This window comes from Ascaphus truei, chromosome 9 (assembly GCF_040206685.1).
Source record: "Ascaphus truei isolate aAscTru1 chromosome 9, aAscTru1.hap1, whole genome shotgun sequence".
Taxonomy (NCBI): domain Eukaryota; kingdom Metazoa; phylum Chordata; class Amphibia; order Anura; family Ascaphidae; genus Ascaphus; species Ascaphus truei.
This window is the reverse complement of record NC_134491.1, coordinates 62906968-62924144: the sequence shown is the minus strand read 5'-3', so window position 1 is coordinate 62924144 and position 17177 is coordinate 62906968.

The window sequence follows — 17177 nt, the reverse complement described above, 5'->3', positions numbered from 1 at the left end:
TAATGCAGCTGTCTTCAGTTGTTGTTTGTTCGTGGGTCTTTCTGCCTTAAGTATTGTCTTCAGCAAGTGAAATGCATGCTCGATCGGGTTGAGATCAGGTGATTGACTCGGCCATTGCAGAATATTCCACTTCTTTGCCTTAAAAAAACTCCTGGGTTGCTTTCACAGTATGTTTTGGGTCATTGTCCATCTGTAAAGTGAAGCGCCATCCAATCAACTTCATTGAATTTGGCTGAATCTGAGCAGACAATATATCCCTATACACTTCACAATTCATCCGGCTGCTTCTGTCTTCTGTCACATCAACAATAATCACTAGTGACCCAGTGCCATTGTAAGCCATGCATGTGCATGCCATCACACTGCCACCACCGTGTTTTACAGATGATGTGGTATGCTTCGGATCATGAGCCATTCCAAGTCTTCTCCATACTTTTTTCTTCCCATCATTCTGGTACAGGTTGATCTTAGTTTCATCTGTCCAAAGAATGCTGTTCCGGAACTGGGCTGGCTTTTTTTTTTTAATATTGTTTGGCAGAGTCTAATCTGGCCTTTCTATTCTTGAGGCTTATGAATGGTTTGCACCTTGTGGTGAACCCTCTGTATTTGCTCTCGTGAAGTCGTCTCTTAATGGTACACCTGGATGATATGCCTACCTCCTGGAGAGTGTTCTTCACTTGGCTGGATGTTGTGAAAGGGTTTTTCTTTACCATGGAAAGGATCCTATGATCATCCACCACTGTTGTCTTCCGTTGACGTCCAGGCCTTTTTGTGTTGTAGAGCTCACCAGTGCGTTCTTTTTTTCTCAGAATGTACCAAACTGTTGATTTGGCCGCTCCTAATGTTCCTGCTATCTCTCTGATGGTTTTTCTTTTTGTTTGCAGCCTAAGGATGCCCTGTTTCAGTTGCATTGAGAGCTCCTTTGACCGCATGTTGTGGTTCACAGCAACAGCTTCCAAATGCAAATGCCACACCTGGAATCAACTCCAGACCTTTTACCTGCTTAATTGATGATGAAATAATGAAGGCATAGCCCACACCTGTCCCTGAAACAGCTTTTGAGTCAATTGTCAATTACTTTTGGTCCCCTGAAAAAGAGGGGGCTACATATTAAAGAGATGTAATTCCTAAACCCTTCCTCCAATTTGGATGTGAATACCCTCAAATTAAAGCTGATAGACTGCACTTTAAGCCCATATTCATTATTTAACTGTAACTTGAATTTATTTTGGTTCACAGCCGAAATAACAAAACTTGTATCATTGTCCAATTATTTCCGGACCTAACTGTATATGTGTGTGTGTAGCGCACTTTCCCGCGCCACCTGCGAGATATGGCGGCTACCATGTGTGTTGTGCGTTACCTGTGGCTCACAGGAGGACCGAGCCTCCACTGCTGGGAGCCTGGGGTGTGCCTGATCCGTCTGGTGAAAGCGCCACCACCTGTACGGGATCCTACTATGTGGGATAACCCCGTGCAGAACACTATATAAGTAATACACACTGGTAGGGTATAGCAAGTTTACTGAACGCTTAAGAATAATAATAATAACAGGACCACTCAGGCCTCGCAGGAACGTACCCCCACACCATGCCCCAGTCAGGGCCTAGCTGGAGCCTAACAGGGGGTATCTGACACCCTGCACCTACACCCTTACCCTCTGATGCCCCAGCTCCGACTGGCGTGGTCTCCAGCGTGCAAAATGTATCCTTTCTTGAGCTGGGGGATCCCCTCTGCCTATCTGTGACACCTGACTACTTGCCCCTATACATTATGGGGCTGGTAGTCTCCACAGAGCCCTGTTCCGCTAATGGCCACCTCTCGCGCATGCGCAATCTCACTGCGCATGCATGCGCAACCTCAACATGGTGGCGCCCTGCACAGGGAGCCACCGGGAACCTCCAGCGACACAGTCGCCGCTCTACAACTCCCCGCAATGCCTGCAATTTCCTGTAGAACGTCTTTCATGTCTTCCACATCTCAGGGAACGATTCGATGGGACAGTTCCCGGAAGAGGGTGGTATCACTTAGCCATATGGTGTTTTGGGCATTTCGGCTGCAGCCCACATCTATATCGCTAGTGGAGAATACTTCTCTTCATACTTCTAACTTGGCCTTCAGCCGCTCCCTCCACTTTGCAGACAGAGTTGAGTCCATGAACGCAAAGGCCAGCCTGGCTGGCATATCTTGTACCATGGTGGTAGTGGTAGCTTGTGCAGCCATCGTTTCGACGGTAGTGACAGGATATATTTGCTCCAATTTTTGACCATGAACGAAGGCCATGGGGTAAGGAGAAATGTTATGGATGAACACCATGATCCTTCCTTGCAGCTTGGATGTCCATTCCTGCACTTCAGGCACCAACTTGTAGCCTCTGATGTGGTCTTCCTCCAGCGTACTTTATAGGGAGAAGAGGTGATTGGTTTCGGCCCAGATAACAGTTCACTGTGGCCATGTGCTTCACTCCCCCTAGTGGAATCTCGGTTACCCCTGCTCTGAGGTTGTATATGACCCATGCTCATCTTGGGCCGATATCTGGCAGCACACTTCTAGTAGTACTGGGTGGATCTGTAAGGCAGTCAGAGGTAGTTCGCCGGCATCTTGCAAGTAGGCTACGATCACTGCCCGCAATACGTCGGTGTTGGTTCCCAATATGAGCAGAGAACTTGGGTGATCCCGAGGCTCAGGGCATACTAGCACCTCCACATCAATAGGGTGGGACTTGCCAGTGTTTAGTTGGGGTATTTCCAGCCGAACCTGCACCTCGCAGTCTATGGGATACTCCTCAAGTCTGAGGCCCCACAGCTGCACCTTGACGGCCGACTGCAAGGGCAGATGCTAAAGATGTAAGTCATAGAATGGCCTGTACACAGTTGTCCCCTGGGACCATGTATTCAGCAAGGAAGAGGCATATATGCCGTGCATGAGGACACAGATGATGGCATCCATTCCTACGTGATGTAAGCATCGGGGTTGTGCCTCTGGTGCACTCTCTTAGGGCGGGGAGGTTTTTTCTGCGGTCTGAACCTTGCGTACCATGGACTTGGGATGGAACGTTCTAGTTAAAGTTTTTTTTGTTCCGGACAATCCAGCGAGAAGTGACCCTTTCAACCACAGCTGTTGCAGATGATGCCACTTGGTTCCATGTGGGCCCTGTAGGTAGGGGATATTCTCCCAGATGTTCTGGACTTGGCTGTAGGTGACTTGGGAGGAAGATCCTCTTCAGTGCTATCGCTCACTTTGACCTTCGGTGCTGACGCCCCCCTGGCTTCACCCTTGAGGGGCTCTTTGGTCTTTTTAGGGGCATGAAAGTGTAGCTGGACTTCATGCTTTCTGATGTGCTGCATCAAGTCCATGTAGCTAGGTGGTACGGTGGTGGCAGGATCTCCTCACATCTAAAGGGCTAATAGGTGTGACGGTAGTGATCCCTTCAGTAGTTTGAACTGGTTCTAGTCCACCACTGCAGCCGAAATTATTTTTTTAGACAGCAGCGTCCACAGGGATAGTTGGAGCCTGCAGGCAAATGCGGATAATTCTTCTCCCTCCTTTTGGCGTTGTGCCTTGAACTGAGCCAGGAGCTCGTCCTCGTCATCTTCGCTCGTATAAGATTGGGTTAAGAGTTCCACTAACTCGTGAGCGGTAATGTCTCCCTCTAGGTTTCAGTGCATCCATACCAGTTTCACAGCCAGGGGGTCGGAGGCATTCGGCCAGCCTTTGTCTTTTGATGGCCTCTGAGCAAGACCACTCATCTATCGTGTGGAGAGTGTGCTCCCTCCAGGTCTCAAACCCTTCTTCTCCTAAAGGCGTGGGCACTATCCCTGAGAAGGCCTTGAGCTTTCTGTAATTCTGTAACTGTGAAGACATAGATAGGGCCTCCACTAGTTAGGGTAGGGTCACTCCCAGTGCAAAGCCGACACTTAAGCAACCATAATTTCCAGCCCCTGGACTAGGGGTGGGTGACTGTGGGGGACTCCTGGCCCAGCTGAGAGCCCCTTGCGTGGCACTTGGGGTGAAGTTTACCCAGGGTAGGGTGTGTCTACCTGTTGGGGGTACTGGAGACTGGAGCAGGAGTTGGCCATCCCCCGGGGAGATAGAGGAAGGGGGACGTTGCGGCTTTAGAGGGGGCCTCTGAGAGAGTCCTGAGATGAACATTTCCTGGATCTCTATTAGCTCAGGAAATATGAGCGGGTAGACATGAGTATGAACATTCCCCACTGCAACCACGTGGCTGGGTGGTTCTTTGACCTTGAAGGCCGAGGCATGGACCTTATGTATTGAAGGTACCAGCATGGTGGAGAATTAGATTGACTTAATTTGGACTGCTGAGTAGGGCACCGCAGGTCTGAGTTCTCAGTAGCGCCTCCAAATGTTTCGCACTTTCCCCCACCCCCTGGGAGATATGGCGGCTACCGTGTGTGTGGTGCATTACCTGTGGCTCACAGGAGGACAGAGCCTCAACTGCTGGGAGTCTGGGGTGTGTCTGATCCATCTGGTGATAGCGCCTCCACCTGTACTGGATCCTACTATGTGGGATAACCGCGTGCAGGACACAATATAAGTAATACACACTGGTAGGGTATAACAAGTTTACTGAACGCTTAAGAATAATAATAATAACAGATCCACTCAGTCCTCGCAAGGCCGTACCCTCCCACTATGCCCAACACTGTGTCCACACCCCGTTCTGGTTTACCCCAAGTATACGATATATATATAGCATTATGGCCAAACATCTCCACTTTGGTCTCGTCTGTCCAAATTGTGGTTTGTTCAGAACCTAAGCTATGCTGCCATGTTCTTTTTAGAGAGAAGAGGCTTTCTCCTGGCAACCCTTCCAAACAAACTATACTTGTTCATGTACCCAGCATGTACCCAGGATGTACCCAGCATGTACCTGGGTCTTGTTTGTGATTGCCCCAGATTTGTTTTAGAATACTCGTCGGCACTACAGTAACATCTTAATTCCTATGGAAGCAGTATGGGTGTACTTAATTTTTCACACATAGTTTCTCCATTTTGGCTTTATTTTTGTTAAATAAATCATGACACAGTGTAATATGTGTTGTTGTTCATCTGAGGTTGTATTTACCTATTTTAAGACCTGCTAAAAAAAATATGATTGTTATTATGTCCTGATATGTAAAACCATAGAATTCAAAGAGGATGTACTTTCTTTTTCACACAACTATATATATATATATATATATTGTGACAGAGTCACTGACTCAGGCTGGAATGGAGGATATGTGTACCTTCCAGCACTCAACCAGTTAATCCTCTCTGGAGTTGTCAAGAACACCTGAAATCTAATTATCAGCCTGAGCTGAACTCCTGAAAACAAGGAAGTGTTTGGTCAAAGGCTGAGTCTTACCCAGAAAGCCAGAGAGGCAGTGAGAGAGACTGACCGGTTTTCCCTCAGAGAAGTAGGGAGGCAGAAGGAATCCCCAGCTACCAGAGGCTGGTTAAATAAGTTGGCAGATTGTGAGAGAAGCTGCTGAGGGAGCCGTGCTGAAGCAGTGTAAAGAAGCTGAGAGAGAGTGAGAGACACTGCTGAAAGAGCCATGCTGAAGCAGGGACATCGCCAGATGGACTAAGATAAGCAAAACCCTTTCTATTGCTACAATATGGCAAAAGACTATGCTGTTTCTTTATTGCCTATGCCAGGGCATGTTTTGGGGTGTGAACTAGCTTAGCTGGCTGCCCGGTATACAGGGCTGAAGAAGTAAGTTAGATCCCTGACCAGGATAGGTTTTAATTTATGCTTTTTATTTTGGTTTGGGTTTCTTAAAGGGACAGTGGGCCTGCGAATATGTTACTTAGCACCTATAAATAAACCCCATGTAAATAGAAGTACTGTGTTTCCGGCCTTATTTGGGATTAAAGGGACCTCAACATGATGTGGTTGTCACAATATATATTGTATGGGTCTGATCCAACAGAGAAATATGCCACACCTACTTCCTGGTTAGCCAAAAAACCTGGCTCTTATCATTGGCACGGCTGCGCAAATTGCCAATATATGCAGCTTGGCCCGAGCTATAATCACCCTCATAGTGGTACACCGATTAAAATCAAACAGACACTCAACTGCAAATCAAAATTTGTGGTGTACTTTATTAGGTGTCCTTGTGGATTGCTGTACATTGGCAAAACAGTTAGGATGGCTATGCACCGCTCAACTATTAGAAAAGCCCTACGGAGTGATGTTGCTGACATGGATCTGAAATGTCTTCCTGTGGCTAGACATTTTAAAGATATGAGACATTCATTGGCCACACTTAGATGCATGCCCATCTTTCAGGTTCCGGTCCCCTCACGTGGGGGTGATAGGGGCAAGACTCTGTTACAACATGAGGCCAGGCTTATTTATGAGCTTCGGACTATGACTCCTGGAGGCCTCAACGAAGAGCTTAAATTAGGCTGTTTCCTTTAAATAATTTTTTGCTTATGCTATACAGATGACTGAGCATTATATTTTGCTTTATGTGTATATGTCACTGTTGCAGCGTACATGCAACTACACACGCGGGTCCTTTGGATAAGGCTTATTTATTTTAGCCTTAAAACACACAGCACACCAAAACAAAATAGCTTCTCATCAGCAAACAAAAGAAAAAAAGGCTTATCTTCAGCATGTAAACAAAACAGGTTTTCTTCAGCGTGCAGGACACAACAGTTCATCAAAATGTACTTTGCAAACAGACCTTAATTCAAGCTGTTCTCTCTCCAGAGTTTTCAGGGTATTTCCCTTCTTCAGGCTGCATACAAGAAGACAGACCTTGTTTCAGTAATCTCTACAGTAACTCACTCCAGTCTGCTGACCAGCCAGGCATGTGTGCACATCCTGGGTTTTTAACACACGTTAATTAGGCAGCTGGGATTCAACTAATTGCCATGAGAAGTTAACCTCACCACTGCTGTACTGCAGACTAAACATATGTCTGCCAGGCATATAGCTTGTGGCTTTTATTTACCCTGTCACAGTCACTATTTGTCCATTGCTTCACATCCTTTGCGCACCTACAATTCCCTTGTTTCTTTCATGCAGTTTTGGTCTCTTCAATGCACTGTGCTCTGATATCCTGTATTATATCTATTAATGGCTCTGTTTGTAGTATATGCTGGGTCAATTTCTATCTGTCCTTTCTCTGCCATGAGTCAGTGTTGGGATGATGTGCGTTGCTGTCAGTAGCAGAGTTCAACACTGCGCATGCGCAGGTGGGGTTGCAGACCTGCCTAAGACATGCAGATGAGCATACAGTTGTATTTGCATATTTGCTTTCCTGTGGAGGGTTTTTGTCACTTTTTTTACTCACCATAACTTAACTCAGTATTATGGTATAGCCTATCCCATAGCCTCTTATGCATATCCAGTTAAAATCAACCTCACACTGATGATACCCATCAAGGTTGAAATAGCTGTGTAACGGAGACTGTGTCCCCTTGGCCTTGAGTCATCGTCCCTTCGGGGACTAAAGACTCCTGCTGCTTTTGGGGGGGCACACCATCTCGAGCTGAGAGGAGTGATCCTGAGCAAGCGGTTCTGAGCGAGCAGAGGCGGAAGTGAGGGGCCGGCACCTTTGCCCTGGGACATCGCCTTTGCTGGCTAAAGTCCCTTGCTGCTTTTGGGGTGCCGCACCTGAGCTTGGGAGAGCGGAGATGACGTCGCAAGCTGGAATGCGCAATTCCATCCGGTTCCTGATCGAGGAGACCGAGAGATGTCGAGTAAACCTGCAGTGGATAGTGGAGAAGGTGCTGAAGCAATTGATTGGTCTGGATGCTGAGAGGATCTTCTGCCTTCAGGATTTCCCTGCACAGGGGATTTATGACCTGACCTGTCATCAAGAAGCGGATGTTTGGTGCACTTTTGAAAAGTGCAAGGAGAAGTCTGGTGATCCGGTCTTATATGGCATCAAGGTAATTCCAAGTTTTATGCTGGAAGAGAGACCACTTGTAATTCACATGTACAATCCGTATGCAAGGAAACAGGAGATTGTGACTTTTTTGAAAGGTATTGTGACAGGATCAGAGGAGGTGAAGAACTTAAAAACCCGTATGGCATGTTTAACGGGAAGAGACGTTTCTGGGTACGGTTCAGACGGGATCCATCATGTGCAGGAGGAGTGACGCACCCACCGGCCATGTTCAATATCAGAGGGGACAGAGGTTTTTTGTTTTACCCGGGACAGCCTCTATATTGCAGGCATTGCCACACTTATGGACATACAAAGGAGGGTTGCACGAAAACGGGAATTGTGTGCCGTAATTGTGGGGAAGAGGGACATACTGCAGCCAACTGTGGAGTCCCTAAGAGATGCCATCTATGCGGAGAGGAAGGACACTTGGCAAGGCAGTGCACAAAAATGTCATATGCCCTGGCAGCAAAAGGGGGCATTGTGCTAGAAGAAGAGGAAGAGACAGTGGAGGGTCAGGGAATTTGTGAGATGGAGAGTTCCCAAGAGGGAGGGATTGATCCGGCTTTAACAGCAATGAATGAGGAGGATTTAAGAAGGGAAAAAATGGTAGAGAGTGGCCCAATAGAGGGGGAGGTGGAAGTGGAAATAATGGACACGACCGGACCCAAGAAAGGGGCGCAAAAACGTAGTTTACAAAGTGACAATGATGTTTGTACAGTTGAAGGGGAGGGGAAGAGTGAGCTACGGCAAGATAGGGTGGTGAAGGCAAAGGTTTGTGTGCTGGATTTGGCCAGTATTGACGGGAGTGGGGAAGAGGAACAGACCGTGAGTAAAGGGAAAGAGGAAAATAAGAAGTTAGATAGGGAAGCGCTAGAAACAGAGGAGAAGGCAGGCCCTGGTGGTGCGAGTGGAAAAGGCAAAGAGGGAAAGAGTGAGTGTAAAGGGGTTGTTGTTAGTGGAAGTGAAAACGTGTCTTCGCAAGGGATAGAAACAAAGAAAGGTAATGATAGCCAAAGTAAAGTGGAGCCTAGAAAGAAGGGTGTAGGGGGTAAAGTTGGAAAAATATCAGGGAAAGTAACCCTAAAAGAGAAAATGGAAGATTTTGAGGATGCAGAGGGAGATGTTCGGTTTTGGGTGGGTATTTTCCGGAAGCAGCATGGGGGGAGTAGTGATGAACAGATTATAGAAAGATTGGAAAAAATGATGTACCAGAGAAAACAGCTGACAAAAGAGCAATATGAAGAATTAAAAAAGGAGCATGTACAGTGGGTTAAAATAAAAGAGGCTAGGGGAGAGGTGAGGGAGAAGGAGAGTGTGAGTGAAGGAGAAGTAGGGAAGAGGACAGCTGTTGGTAAGAAAGAACCAAAAAAAAGGAGGACTTAGGAGGGGAGGTGAAAGCATCTGAACATAAGGTAATGGGGGAAAGTAGAAGTGAGAGTGGAAGTGGAGAGAATTGGGAAAGTAAATGGGGTCAGGGACAGGGAGTAAGAGGAGTGGAAACAGAGCCTATGAGGAAGTATAGGGAAGAACTTGGTTTCGCTACAGTAGAAAAACTCTGTGAATTTCTAAAGGGCATCGCAAAGAGCAATGCAGAGGCACGGGGTATGTTAGAGCAAGTAGAAAGAGTCCTTAAAGAAAGGGAAATACAGAAAGTATAAAATGTAATGTTTCGGGTGGGTGTTTTTGTGTTTCCTTTTGAATGTTACTTAGTACAAAATGGAAAATGTATTTTGCCATTGTGTAGTTTGTTTTCTCTTGGCATTATAAGGAATGTATAGTGATGTTTTATAACTTTATATCTCTCTCTATATATATATATATATATCTCTATATATATCTATCTCTATCTCTATCTCTATATATCTCTATCTCTATCTCTATCTCTATATATATCTATCTCTATCTCTATCTCTATATATATCTATCTCTATCTCTATCTCTATATCTCTATCTCTATCTCTATCTCTATATATATCTATCTCTATCTCTATATATATCTATCTCTATCTCTATATATCTCTATCTCTATCTCTATCTCTATATATATATATATCTCTATCTCTATCTCTATATATATCTATCTCTATCTCTATCTCTATATATCTCTATCTCTATCTCTATATATATCTATCTCTATCTCTATCTCTATATATATCTATCTCTATCTCTATCTCTATATATATCTATCTCTATCTCTATCTCTATCTCTATATATATCTATCTCTATCTCTATATATATCTATCTCTATCTCTATATATATCTATCTCTATCTCTATCTCTATATATATCTATCTCTATCTCTATCTCTATATATATCTATCTCTATCTCTATATATATCTATCTCTATCTCTATATATATCTATCTCTATCTCTATATATCTCTATCTCTATCTCTATATATATCTATCTCTATCTCTATCTCTATATATCTCTATCTCTATCTCTATCTCTATATATATCTATCTCTATCTCTATCTCTATATATATCTATCTCTATCTCTATCTCTATATATATCTATCTCTATCTCTATCTCTATATATCTCTATCTCTATCTCTATATATATATATCTCTATCTCTATCTCTATATATATCTATCTCTATCTCTATATATCTCTATCTCTATCTCTATATATATATATCTCTATCTCTATCTCTATATATATCTATCTCTATCTCTATCTCTATATATATCTATCTCTATCTCTATCTCTATATATATCTATCTCTATCTCTATCTCTATATATATCTATCTCTATCTCTATATATATCTATCTCTATCTCTATCTCTATATATATATATCTCTATCTCTATCTCTATATATATCTATCTCTATCTCTATCTCTATATATCTCTATCTCTATCTCTATATATATATATCTCTATCTCTATCTCTATATATATCTATCTCTATCTCTATCTCTATCTCTATATATATCTATCTCTATCTCTATATATATATCTATCTCTATCTCTATCTCTATATATATCTATCTCTATCTCTATATATATCTATCTCTATCTCTATATATATATATCTCTATCTCTATATATATCTATCTCTATCTCTATCTCTATATATATCTATCTCTATCTCTATATATATATATCTCTATCTCTATCTCTATATATATCTATCTCTATCTCTATCTCTATATATATCTATCTCTATCTCTATCTCTATATATCTATCTCTATCTCTATCTCTATCTCTATCTCTATATATATCTATCTCTATCTCTATCTCTATATATATCTATCTCTATCTCTATCTCTATATATATCTATCTCTATCTCTATCTCTATCTCTATCTCTATATATCTATCTCTATCTCTATATCTATCTCTATATATATCTATCTCTATCTCTATCTCTATATATATCTATCTCTATCTCTATATATATCTATCTCTATCTCTATCTCTATATATATCTATCTCTATCTCTATATATATCTATCTCTATCTCTATCTCTATATATATATATCTCTATCTCTATCTCTATATATATCTATCTCTATCTCTATCTCTATATATCTCTATCTCTATCTCTATCTCTATATATATCTATCTCTATCTCTATCTCTATATATATCTATCTCTATCTCTATCTCTATATATATATATCTCTATCTCTATCTCTATATATCTCTATCTCTATCTCTATATATCTCTATCTCTATCTCTATATATATCTATCTCTATCTCTATCTCTATATATATCTATCTCTATCTCTATCTCTATATATCTCTATCTCTATCTCTATCTCTATATATATCTATCTCTATCTCTATCTCTATATATATCTATCTCTATCTCTATCTCTATATATCTCTATCTCTATCTCTATCTCTATATATATCTATCTCTATCTCTATCTCTATATATATCTATCTCTATCTCTATACAGGCATACCCCGCTTTAAGGACACTCACTTTAAGTACACTCGCGAGTAAGTACATATCGCCCAATAGTCAAACGGCAGCTCACGCATGCGCCTGTCAGCACGTCCTGAACAGCAATATCGGCTCCCTACCTGTGCGCAAGTAGGGAGACTATAGAGCCTCTTACAAATGCATTATTTACATCAGTTCTGCACGTATTTGATGATTGCAGTACAGTACATGCATCGATAAGTGGGAAAAAAGGGAGTGCTTCAATTTAAGTACATTTTCACTTTACATACATGCTCCGGTCCCATTGCGTACGTTAATGCGGGGTATGCCTGTATATATATATATCTATCTCTATCTCTATATATATATCTCTATCTCTATCTCTATATATAAATATCTATCTCTATCTCTCTCTCTATATATATATATCTATCTCTATCTCTATCTCTATCTCTATATATATATATATATATATATATATATATATATATATCTCTAGATATATATATATCTATCTCTAGATATATAGATATATATATATCCATCTCTAGATATAGATATATATATATATCTATCTCTAGATATATAGATATATATATATATATATCTATCTCTAGATATATATATATATATATATATATATATCTATCTCTAGATATATAGATATATATCTATCTCTAGATATATAGATATATATATCCATCTCTAGATATAGATATATATATATATATATATCTATCTCTAGATATATAGATATATATATATATCTATCTCTAGATATATAGATATATATCTATCTCTAGATATATAGATATATAGATATATATCTATTTCTAGATATATATATATCTATAGATATATACAGTAGATATATCTATCAATATCACTTGTGAGCACATTCACATGTCTTAGACAGGTCTGCAACCCTGCCTTTCACCATTATCACCTAGCATACAGTGCTTCCACTGCAGCAAGGGATTCTGGGGGTAGACATGCAAATGAGCACACCGTGTCACCTTTTGCCTAAAAATCATTTTACATGGGACCATTATAAGCTAATGCTCGCTGTTAACACAGCTTTTAAGCACCGCAATAGGCATCACATGCAAAGCCACAGAAACCACTCACAGACATGTTTCGACCTTGATGGGTCTCATCAGTGTGAGGTTGGAGATCTATCATCTAACCCCATAGCATAACAAGAAATTTAATAGGGGTGGTGATTGAACAAGGGTGGGGAAAAGGTGCACTCACGATGTAAAAAAATGTTACAAGCAATTTGTGAATATATCATCACCAAATTGGAGAGAAACCTCTGGAAATACCGCACAGCTCTGCAGACAAACAGCTCACGCGCCTGGATGGTAGAAGCGTTGTGCTGTTGAATGACCGGCTGGATGCTGATACCATCAATAGCAGTCTTAGACTTGATCCGGCCTCAATTGCGTCGCCACGTGATGACGTAGTGACGTGTAAAAAGTCCTAATGCGTTTCGTCGCTCAAGGCGACTTTTTCTGAGGAGTATAAATAGTGGCGGCCTCTGAAGTACATCTACCGGTGCTAGGTGATTAATATAACAACCAACCAGAATCACCTAGTAACTGAAGCAACCAGTGGAAATCTAAATATTGAATAGCCAATGGGAAAGTACCTCAGCGCTTCCCCCGAAGCTAAACAGATACTGTTTATTATATACTATACTGTATACTCATAATTAAAATATCACATAAAAATAACATCTTTATAATATAAATCTGTAAACAATTTACATACAATGATTAATCAAAGTGAGAATAAGGATCAACTAACATCATGAATCAGAAGTATTAAAATAATTATTGGTAAACATATACTATATAACATTTGCTAAAATTTGTTTAGAATCCATTAATTCAAAATACTCTAAATGAAATGGAAATCTAAATTAACTATATGATTAAAAACAACATTTTATATTTTTATACACTATAATTTATAGTGCAAAATTACTAAAAAGCTACAAAAAACTCAAATATCTCTAAAAATGCACAGTCAGAGAGGAGGAAGGCTAAAAATAAAAGCAATATACAGCTACATAGTGGACAGAATGATAGAATATATACAGTAGTTAAAATATAGACTATATCAAAGTGCTAGTATCAATACATTCATTGAATGCACCAGGGCCAAAGTGCCCAACTGGTAGATTCAAAAAGTTTCCCTTCTGCATTATAACCTAAATCTGTCTCCCCCTGATATAAGAGCTAGATTTATTCAAGTCCCATAATGGTTAGTGATCTTTATATGCGAACAAGGGTAAAATGACTGGACACACACTGTGCCTTGATGCCATTTATCATATTGCGCCTATGTTAAAGGAAACGTGTACTCAAAGGTCTAATAGTCGACCCACATACTGCGGGCCACAACTACAAGATAACATATACACAATACTGGTGCTAAAGCAATTAATGTTGGTTTTGACTTTAAATGTACCACCTTTAGAATGTGAGGTGAAATCTGATGCCTGAACCAAATGTTTGCAGGTAATACAGCAGACTCTGCAGCATTTGTAATTACCATATTTGTTTGTTAACTTGGCAGACAAGGTAGAACCTTTTTGTGGAATTTTACTAGGGGCAGGGTGCCCTTAAGGCTCCTGGTTTTCCTACAGTATAAAGAACTGGGACCCGTTTAGTTAATATTGGTCCCAATTGGGGATCACATAACAGGATATTCCACTGTTTGTTTAAAATAGGTTGGATTGCTCTATGTGATTGCATGAGGTCAAAAACCTGGGGGCAGACTAATCATACATACCCTGTCTATCCCTAGCATAACTTTTAGATGTAATAAGTTGTTTTTCCTTTGACTTTGTCAACAAAGTAATGGGATCTAGTCCCTGAACCCTATTGAATGACTCATCAATAAGCTGTCTGCTATCACCCTTATCAACAAATTTCTCACCAAGAATCTTTGATTGTGAAACGAAATCACACTGTTGTGTGAAGAGGTGCTGTGTATAGAGGTGCAGTGTTATGTGTGTGTGTGTGTGTGTGTGTGTGTGTATGTCGTGTGTGTAGAGGTGCTGTGTTGTGTATAAAGGTGCAGTGTTGTGTGTGTGTGTGTGTAGAGGTGCTGTGTTGTGCTGTGTTGTGTGTAGAGGTGGGGGGGGGAGTGCAAAGTTTAGTAAGGGCTGAATTTTTTATTGTGGCTGCAGTGTGTGTGTATGTGTGTGTGTGTGTGTTGTGCTGTTGTATGTGTAGCAGCAGTTTGTGTGTGTGTAGAGCTTAGGTGTGTGTGTAAATAGCTCCAGTGTGTGTGTGTGTGTTGTGCTGTTGTATGTGTAGCAGCAGTTTGTGTGTGTGAAAAGCTTAGGTGTGTGTGTGTAAAGAGCTCCAGTGTGTGTGTGTGTGTGTGTGTGTGTGTGTGTGTGTGTGTGTGTGTGTGTGTGTGTGTGTGTGTGTGTGTGTGTGTGTGTGTGTGTGTGTGTGTGTGTGTGTGTGTGTGTTAGCAGCAGTGTTTATGGGTGTAGCATGTGTTTGCTACACAGAGTTTGTGTGTAGAGCTGCTGTGTTGTGTGTGTGTGTAGAGCTGCTGTGTTGTGTGTGTGTGTGTGTGTGTGTGTATGTGTGTGTGTGTGTGTGTGTGTGTGTGTGTGTGTGTGTGTGTTAGCAGCAGTGTTTATGGGTGTAGCATGTGTTTGCTACACAGAGTTTGTGTGTAGAGCTGCTGTGTTGTGTGTGTGTAGAGCTGCTGTGTTGTGTGTGTGTGTGTGTGTGTGTGTGTGTGTGTGTGTGTGTGTGTGTGTGTGTGTGTGTGTGTGTGTGTGTGTGTGTGTGTGTGTGTGTGTGTGTGTGTGTAGAGCTGCTGTGTTGTGTGTGTAAGGGGGTCACCCCCGGTTCCCCTGATCTTCCTTTGCCCCCTGCCTTACCCCTGTGGCAGTGGAGGAAGGGGACGGCGACTTCTCCCGGCGGGCCCCGCCCTCTTGGTTATGGCACGAGCTTCGCCCATGCGCAAGAAAGATCGCGCACGCGGTCCCCATAGAAAAGAGCTTTGCCAAGGACTACAATTCCCAGCAGCCTCTGGGGACTGCACTTTCACCCTTGTCACAGGCAGCATTGAAGCCAATAGAGCTGGCAGCTTCTCATGCTGCAGAGTTGCAACAATGTTGTGTGCAGACAGGGTTTTTGTCAGTTGGAGCAGGCTAGTCAGTCAGAGACCGGAGCAGCCCAGGGAAGGAGGTAGGGTACAGGAGTCAGGGACTCCCTGTACTAGGCCAGTATCCCCAGGGCCCGAGATAGCTCAGCTCCCCAGTAAAGTGAGTGTTGCCAGGGACAGCCCTCAGGTTAGGGACCCTGTCACTTACATTAGTGGGAGCTGGGGAACAGAAGGAAAGAAAGGCAGCAGCAGACTTAGTGTTAAGTTGCAGGGTGTTGCTGCATGCGCTGATAGTGATCAGTTAAGCGAGTTGGAGTCAGGGAGCTGTGAGGGAAGGAAGGGTGCGGGGAGCGAGTGCAGCTCCTGCACCCATATAGGTACCCACACCCCAGGTAGGCCCCAACTCCCCACTAGATTAGTGGGTAAGTGCTGAGGGAGGCCCAAGATAGGGACGCTGCCCTTAGTGTAGTGCTGCCTTGTCAGAGTCACGGCGGTCAGTGCTGTGAGGTCTGACAGGCAGGCACCTTGTTGTGTAGCACGTTGGCTGCACACATCCAGTGGGTCACAGCTTGTTGCTGCAGGCGCTGGGATTAGTTTAGTAACAGTCAGGGCTGGGAAGAGTTAGGGGAGTGGGGCAGGCTATTAACCCCTGTAGGCCCCTAGGAGCTTCCCTTAAAGCCATTACAGGTTGCTGTGCTGTAGGGACGGCCTATAGTATAGTGCGTGTCATTTAGTGCTGTAGGGACAGGTCCTATGTTAGGGATCCTGTCACGGTAGGGATGATTAGATAGGGACTCAGCGGACGCTGCGGTTCCTGTGAAGCGGTTCGGACCCACGTTGGGGTCCACAGAGACTATTCCAGTGGGATTGCCCGGGCGGTCCGCGCGTACAAAGGAGTCCGGTGTAGGATCAGACGGAACCATCACACGACGGATCCTTTGTGAAGCAAGTTGGAGATCCGAGCACGGGAGTGCTCGGCAGGTACTATCTAACACACACGTGCACCAACGGGCCCTTAGTATAAATAGTGACTGCGCAGTCACCCATTGCCTCTCTCTGCAAGAGACATTGGGTGGGGTTCTTTGGACACTGGGTGGGATCACCTGGTGTTGGGGAAGCGTCCTGCTGGACGTCGCAGTATGTGTCTCCTCGAGAGAGAGAGAGGGACACCTGTTCTGATATGTTATGGTACGGATGTGATGATGTGTTATATGCTGTT